We start from the raw sequence: 8923 nt of genomic DNA, 5'->3' as shown, positions 1-8923 counted from the left end.
GCACACAGCGACCAAGCTAATTCCAATGAGAAACCACGGGTCACCGCAAGATGTGGGTTGACTCTCAACGAAAAACTCCACTGGCTGAAACAAACTGCGGGCCTATCACTTCCAGACCATCATAACCGTAGTGAATTAGAAGCCATTGCCGATTTACTCATTAAATATGCAGACATCATTGGCACCGATGATAATAAAAGGGGCACTTTAATCAGACCCATACGCATTCCAACCAACGGCCAGTCCAGAAGCCAAAAACAACATCCCATAGCCCAAGCACTATAAGATGAGGTGGATGCGGAAATCACCTGCATGCCGACTGAGGGCGTTATCGAACCTTGCAATAATCCTAAGGGATTTAACAGTCCCGTTTTCGCCGTCCGTAAGAAAAACGAAAAAATCCGAGTGCTTGCAAACTTTAAGAGAACACTCAACAAGGTATTGGTCGATCTTGACCCATATCCGATGCCTATCATTGACTCCACATTCAACAAGATTGGCGAAGGTAACAGGTACTTCTCGACGCTCGACCTCCGCAATTGCTTTTGGCAAATTGTTATCGATGAACTTGACCGCCATAAAACAGTCTTTACTTGGAAAGGACGTTGTTTCCAATACACCCATCTAGCCTTCGGTTTAACATCCACTGGTCAAATCTTTTCCCGATACATAACGATTGCTCTAGACACAGTGGCTTCACGCACAAATATATCATCTTATATTGACGATAATCTTGTACATGCCAAAACCTTTGGGGAATATATAACTGCGCTGGAACAATTATTTATCGCTCTTTGCAAGTTTGGATTAAAACTAAACCCAGAGAAATGCATTTTCCTTGCATCCGAAGCAAAATTCCTCGGCCGCATTGTGAATAGCGACGGGTTCAAGGCTGTCCCCGAATATGTACGTGCCATCATCGACATGAAACCCCCGACAACGAGAAAGGAGTTACAAAGTCTCATTGGACGCTTCGTATGGATTCGACAATTCATCGAGACACGCTTATATAAGAGCATCCGAACGGATATGTCCTCCAATCTGATGGCCCCTATAAACGAACTAAACAAGCCTGGACGGACATTCGTCTGGACCGAAAGTGCCAACAAAGCCTTCGAGAAAATTAAGAAGTGCCTTGCTTCACCACCAATCATCTCATTCCCCGCCTTCTCCGGACTCTTTACTCTCACCACTGACGCCAGCGATATCGCATGTGGTGCTATACTCATGCAAGAGGATGAGTACGACCGGAAGAAAATCATAGCAGTAGCCTCACACACACACACACACACACACATATATATGAGAGAGAGAGAATTAGCTTACTTCCGATTCCGCTTTAAGTTACTGCAGATGATAATCACTTAACTTGCCAGGTTGCATATAATATCCTTTACTGTAGGCGCTGCCAAAACAATGTGAAAAAAAGAAGAAAGCATGATTCCGTGACGTCAGAGTTATGTTAACTATACAAACTATGGAAAAGTAGAAGCGACTTAATGATTTTTTAAACCCTTTGATTATCTTCTTCAAACGACAATTAATAATTAATATTTGTTATAATTTTGCTAGGTTTTAAAATTTACACCGTTTAACGATTAATAATATTAATAAACCTTTGTATATTAAAACTGAAATACGGTTTTATTGAATGTTCATTTGGTTAACTACCGGCTTCCATACTTTTGTTCGGTAAAAAGAGAGATACAAAATATGAAGGGACGGCTACAAAATGTCTAATATGTGTGCAATAATCTTTTCAAATCGGTTTTAATCTGGCGATAAAATAGCTGATAAGAGCCATGTTTATATTAAAACATAATATTAAAAAAAAAAAAATAAATCCAGTTAACTAAAAATCTATGTTCTAACGGAACATTTTGAAATAATTGAATTTTAATCGTTTTATTCTTTTAAGAATAAATTAATTTTTAGGAAGTTTCTTTTTCTTGGCAATTCAACTGATTATAGTATACATTAGAAAAAAAAACGCTATTAAAAAAAAACATAATAATATTAAATTGATATCATTTTTTAATTGCAACTTTAAGCTAAGTTTTTGTTCAATACGTGTATTTTAATTTTTAAATAAAATGTTTTACTTAATTGAACTCTTATGTGCCATAATAAATAGAAATTTCGATAGATTTTATTTCAATATATTTTGTTCAAATATGTTCAGAATTTTTTTTTAATGTCTGTAAAAGGAAACACATTTAATGACGTTTGATTGAATTTATTTTATATTTATGCAAAAAACAAAAATAGTTTGATTATTAATTATTTCTGTAAATGAACATGTTTCAATGAAAATACATCACATTTCAGATTATATATATATATATGTTGACCTACATTTTCGTCAGTTTAAATACAAGATTCACACCGTCATACGTTCGAGGCAACGGGGCATTATATTTCGTTTGTTTTGCCCCGATTAAATTATTAAAATATTGTGGTAAATAAAATAATAATTTTAACGCGTAATATTCACTGAAGAGATCAACCGTTTAACAATGATGCATTTAAATTAGTTCAGCATTAATTTTCTGCGAACTTGCTTTTCCGGCTGCCATCTTTAATTTAGATTTCCAACATTCAAACTCTTATCATTTCAATTAACACGACTCAAAATTTCCTCTTTTTGAAAGCAATTTTTCAAACAATAAGTAAGTATTTCTTGAATTTTGTTGCTTTTATGGGATTTTTTTTTTTCATGCAAGGGCAAGTTCAAATCATTATGATTTATATCTATATATGGTAAAATCCATTGAAAGCGGTCGGTGGTTCTATGATAAAATAAAGCTGTGTACGCATTATAAATGTTTCTTTTCTGTGTCTTACGTTGTACATTAGTACATTAGGGTCATTTCGAGTTAAAAGTTTATTTACTGCACTCATCTGGACTAGAGAAAATCATGATTTAAATGTGTATGTCTCGTCTAAATAACTAACGATAATTCTCTGATATGGCCGACCAGACGGGTGATCAAACAGTCAGATCGAGCGTACCGGAAAACGAAATGAGACTAACGAAATGAGACCTCATTTGATCTCATTTCGTTTGCCGGTACGCTCGATCTGACTTTTTGATCACCCGTCTGGTCGGCCATATCAGAGAATTATCGTTAGTTATTTAGACGAGACATACACATTTAAATCATGATTTTCTCTAGTCCAGATGGGTGCAGTAAATAAGCTTTTAACTCGAAATGACCCCTAATGTACTAATGTATAACTTAAGACACAGAAAAGAAACATTTATAATGCGTACACAGGTTTATTTTCTCATAGAACCACCGACCGCTTTCAATGGATTTTACCCTATATATATGTATATATATATATATATATATATATATATATATATATATATATATATATATATATAAATTCAGCGTCTCAAATTAGCATGTAAACAAATAACGATAATTTTTACAATTGTCTCCAATATTTTTTTTTTTAAATAGGTTTTTTTTTTTTTAATAGTTTAATGTTTTCTTTAGGAGTTCCCTGGAGAGGATTTAGACAACCGATGTAAATGCGTAGTTTGTTTATTATTATTATTATTATTATGTACCTTGAGATTAAATCTAATGAACCAAAATAACGATCTGGAGATGTGATTCAGAAAGCCCTCCTCTCCGCTATTACTTGAAACATCAAACAAAATCACATTTCATAATTTTAACTAAAATTTAAGTATTTACTGCAAAATATATTTTTTTATAAAGGATGCATTAATAAACTTAGATTTGTTTTACATTTTTAATTTTACAACGAAATTCATGTTGTATTTTGTTTATATTTGGTAGAAAGGAAGGTAAGCATGTTAACATTGCTTTATATTTATACGTTTTTTTAGTAAATTTGATTTAACTTGTAAACCAGCTGCACATTTTGGTGTGTAGTTATGAAGATGATTGAATTGTTAGGTGTGTCAGAATTTTGGGGGAATTTTTGACACCCCTAACACAAAACTGCAAATAAAATATTTTAAAAAATAATCGTAATTTCTCCTTTTAAAGTGGGTTGTTTATTTTCTTTGTGGAATGTACTTCCAAAATAAACTATTAAAGTTGTTTATAAAATAATAGAAATATTATTTTTTTATTTAAAAAAAAATAGTGTTTACAAAGTGCCATTTTTCTACATAATGGAATCAATTGAATTTTACGAGTTAAATTTTTTTCAATTTTTAAACTTTAAAAAATCTATCAAACTTTTTCTATTGATTCAATTTTTAGGATATTTTCAGGTTCAGTGTGAAATGTTATGATCTTAACAATAAACTGAATATAATATTCTAGACAAGCGTTTTTTTTATTCACCCCCCCCGCAATTTGGAAATGTCTATTCAAATGAAAATAATTTACTCACCTCAAATTTATATATCACAAATTGAAGATAAAAGATCAATAAATAAAATAAGCAAATTTAAAACAAAAAAGAACAGTTATTTGCAAATTTACTTGTCCAACGTTTAAAACCTTTTTTACACAAAGTTAAAAATTTTTTTTTTTTAAGTGAAACCTTATAATCTTGTTATATTGTCCAGAAATTTTCGGAGAATTACGACAATTTTTTCTATTTCATTCAATGTTTTTTTAGATATTTAAAAAAATTCACTCCATAAAGAAGAATTAAAATATGTTAAATCAAAAACTTATGTATTTCTTTGAGAAAAAAAATCAAATATTCGTCGAGTGTTGTTTTTTTTTTTAAGGCAAAAACTGATAAGTAAAATGTGATTATATTTCCAGTACGGTGACACATATTGACACATATTTCTTCATGCACAAGGCTTGATGACTTAACGCATATGTGTTGTTTTTACATCCTTCTGTCCATCTGTATTTCAAAACAGGAAAAAAACACCGCTTCGGCACTTCGCTAACACCGGTTAATACTTACGTAATGGTGGTCTTTTCAAATAGTTGTTTAAAAAAATTATTTTATTTAAAAATATATGGAATATAAAATATAAATATGGACAAATTCTCAAGAATGAAGAATGGACGCATCCATTGATTAGTATATTAAATAGGTAAGTCATTTTTTGAATTTATATATATTTGTTATATTTAGATTAAGTTAAAATTCGTTGAATTTCATGAAATCTTTTTTAAAGAAAACTGATTTTTAAAAAAATTGTATGTTTTTCGATAAGACCTTTTATTATTTTAAAGTTTGGTCTTTGCTCCTTTTATTGAAAAAATTAGGGTTTAAATTACATTATTCATATTGTTATAAGCTTCAGAAGATAGTGAGTCTGTGTAAGCTCTCCTTTTTTAATGGTGAATTCTGACACTCCTATTGAATCGTGCTAAACTAATAATGTTATTATTTAGACATCCATTTTTAACGTGGAGTCGGTGACTTTTTTCAAACAATTCTCTACTTTCACTTAAATAAATTCAATTATTTTTTAACTCGAAAATACTGCCTATAAATAGCGCTGTCAATAGTTTGCATAAGTATCCTTTCTTATTGGTAATGTAACTTATTTTAGATTTTCAAAGATGAATTCAATTAAATATATGAAGTTAACATAAACAGAAACCTCGTAGTGGTAAATAGAAATGGACAGGTAAATCTGATTGTCATGTTTTTTTTTTAAATTTAATCTTTTTGTTTAATGCAATATGCAACTCATATGTACAAAGAAAGAATGCGATATTTTAAAGATAAATCATATAAATATTTTATTAATTTTATTAATGTCAATAGTTTGCATAAGTATCCTTTCTTATCGGGAATGTAACTTATTTTAGATTTTCAAAGATGAATTCAATTAAATATATGAAGTTAACAGAAACCCTGTAGTGATACATAGAATAAATAAATGTGATTGTCATGTTTTTTTTTAATTTAATCTATTTATTTAATGTAATATGCAACTCGTATGTACAAAGAAAGAATGCAATATTTTAAAGATAAATCATATAAATATTAATTGAAGATTTTTGTTTCTGACAATTCAGCATTTTCATCTTTTCTGTTAGTTTGTTTTAGTTAATTTATGATCTTTAATCTTCTGTTTTGTTTAAGCCTTTTTTATTTATGTATTATTTTTTTTCATGTATATACTAAATCTCGAGAAAAACCAGGACCACTTTCACCACTGATTTGCAGATGTTTTTTGAACGTGTGCCTACAAATGTTTAATAGTTCTATTCAAATTTACTAAAAAATATAATTCTCCATTAAAATTGATCATATTGCAAATCACTGTGTGGGCTGATTTTAGTGTTTTCTGCAAACAGTTCGTTGAGTTTCTTCCATGAATTTAAATTTATAATTTTAATGTCTGACCCAGTATCTAATTGTAATTACACAATTTTATTAAATATCTTGAAAATTATGTATCTACGTAAATTTTTGTCTGACTTTTGCTGGATTTTGACAGTCTGAATCTATTTTGTGGTTTGCATGTGGTTCAAGAACTCTACCATTTATAACCAACTTTGCCAAAATTTTGATTTTTATTTCCAAATGGGTAGATTTTTTTCACAGTGAAGTTTAGACATCCATTTTTAACGTGGAGTCGGTGACTTTTTTCAAACAATTCTCTACTTTCACTTAAATAAATTCAATTATTTTTTAACTTGAAAATACTGCCTATAAATAGCGCTGTTAATAGGTTGCATAAGTATAGTACCCTTTCTTATAGGTAATGTAACTTATTTTAGATTTTAAAAGAGGAAGTCAATTAAATATATGAAGTTACCATAAAAAGAACCCCCGTAGTGATATATAGAAATGGACAGATAAATCTGATTGTAATGTTTTTTTTTAATTTAATCTTTTTGTTTAATGTAATATGCAACTCGTATGTACAAAGAAAGAATGCGATGTTTTAAAGATATATTATTTTAATCATATAAATATTTTATTAATTGAAGATTTTCGTTTTTGACAATTCAGCATTTACATCTTTTGTGTTAGTTTGTTTTAGTTAATTTATTATCTTTAATCTTTTGTTTTGTTTTAGTCTTTTCTTTTAAATTTATGTACTTAATCTTTTTTTTCATTTATATGCTAAATCCCGAGAAAAACACGGACCACTTTCACCACAGATTTTCAGATTTTTTTTAACGTATGCCTACAAATGTTTAATAGTTCTATTCAAATTATATATTTTATTTAAATTTACTAAAAAATATAATTCTCCAATAAAATTGATCTTATTGCAAATCACTGTGTGTCTGATTTTAGTGTTTTCTGCAAACACTTTGTTGAGATTCTTCCATGAATGTAAATTTATAATTTTAATGTCTGACCCAATATCTAACTGTAATTACACGATTTGATTAAATATCTTGAAAATTATGTATTTACGTAAATTTTTGTCTGACTTTTGCTGGATTTTGACAATCTGAATCTATTTTTGGGGTTTGCGTGTGATTCTAGGACTCTACCATTTATAACCAACTTTGCCAACATTTTGATGATTTTTATTTCAAAATGGGTAGATTTTTTCACAGTAAAGTTTACTGCATCAGCAATAACATTGTCCAATGGTTAATTGTTTCTGATCAGTCCATTCGCTTTGAAAATTTGAACAGACATTTTTTCTTAGCTTTTTTCCAACACTTGTCCTTCAGCAAAAAACGAGACATTTACAATCATCTGCTGATTATTCTACTAGACTAAAGTCGTTACAGTGCTTGCTAATGACTGACACAAACGTTAAATAATGTTTGTCATCCCACATATCTAAATTGAAACATCATTATCTTTATTAAAAAGATGTACTGAGACTAAAAACATTTTGTCAGTAATTTAATGGTTTCTGAAAAGATCCAGAGTCTTTTTTAGATAGAATGTAGTGTGTGTGTGTTTCATAAAAGCAAAATTTTCACATCAGGCCAATCTTTGCAATCAACATATAAAAGCTCTTCATACCTCCCAAAGAATGGGTCAACCGTTTGGTTTTGATCAGAGACATAGGTAAACATAATTGTATTTTGTACCATATTTTGTGAAAACGTTGTGTTATTGTCTGTGTTTGGTTTATTGGTTAAGATTTTGAGTTTGGTTAAACTTTTGATTCCTTTGTATTGTTTCTATCGAATCAGTCTTTCTTCAGTTTTTGGTTATTAAAGCATCTCTTGTTTTTGAAGTTCTTGTTTTTGAAACATGTTTTCTTCCATTCTTCTGTCTTTCTACAGCTTGCTGTTGATGTTGGTTCGGTTATCCAAAAATTATTTCTTTAAAGTCCTTTGTCTTGTAGACCATTTTTGTCAGTAATTTAATGGTTTCTGAAAAGAGCCAGGGTCTTTTTTTAGATAGAATGTATTGTGTTTGTTTCATAAAAGCAAAATTCTAACATCAGGCCAATCTTTGCAATCAACATATAAAAGGTCTTCATACCTCCAAAAGAATGGGTCAAACGTTTGGTTTTGATCAGGGACATAGGTAAACATCATTGTATTTTGTTGTTTTGCAAATCATATTGATCGATACATCGATTGTGATATGTTGCTCATCAGCAGAACAAAATAAACATCAAATGGTTAAATACATCAAACACAAATTTTATGCTTTATCCTTATTTCTCAATTCATTTTTTATTCATTTCAAAACGTTCTATGAAAAAATAAAGTTTAGTAAAAAACATATTTATTTTATAACAAACTATTTTAATAGTATATATATTAATATGTTTATGTTTATTTATAGGTGGATGAAAATATTAACGAGGTTGTCAAATTCCATAAAGATGAGTTTTTAGTCTGTATTTAATGTAGCAGACTTACCAATTGTTACAATATTTGACATTATAAAAACAGGTAAGGAAGATCTTAATACAAACCACAAAAAAAGTATCTATCAAGAAAAAAATACAGATGTATTTATAAAGAATCTCATATTGAACAAAAAGTTTTCTTTTCAGGTAAACTGTGTTAATTTTCGTCTT

At 29.4% G+C, this 8923-nt stretch overlaps 1 protein-coding gene across 2 annotated transcripts in view; it reads left to right on the top strand.

The window, feature by feature from the left end:
• The first annotated feature begins 2571 nt into the window (after positions 1-2571).
• The window catches only part of LOC145271006 (uncharacterized), a 28597-nt gene continuing 22245 nt past the window's right edge, over positions 2572-8923 (top strand). For both annotated transcript variants that reach the window (XR_013865649.1, XM_080126570.1), the window contains exons 1-2: positions 2572-2669; positions 8686-8795. The gene's annotated coding sequence lies outside the window, so the exon portion shown is untranslated. The remainder of the gene's footprint in view (positions 2670-8685; positions 8796-8923) is intronic.

Source organism: Euprymna scolopes, chromosome 46 (genome assembly GCF_053919585.1).
Source record: "Euprymna scolopes isolate OS-2025 chromosome 46, ASM5391958v1, whole genome shotgun sequence".
Lineage (NCBI taxonomy): Eukaryota > Metazoa > Mollusca > Cephalopoda > Sepiida > Sepiolidae > Euprymna > Euprymna scolopes.
The sequence above is the reverse complement of the archived record's forward strand: the minus strand, read 5'-3'. Positions and strand labels throughout refer to the sequence as shown.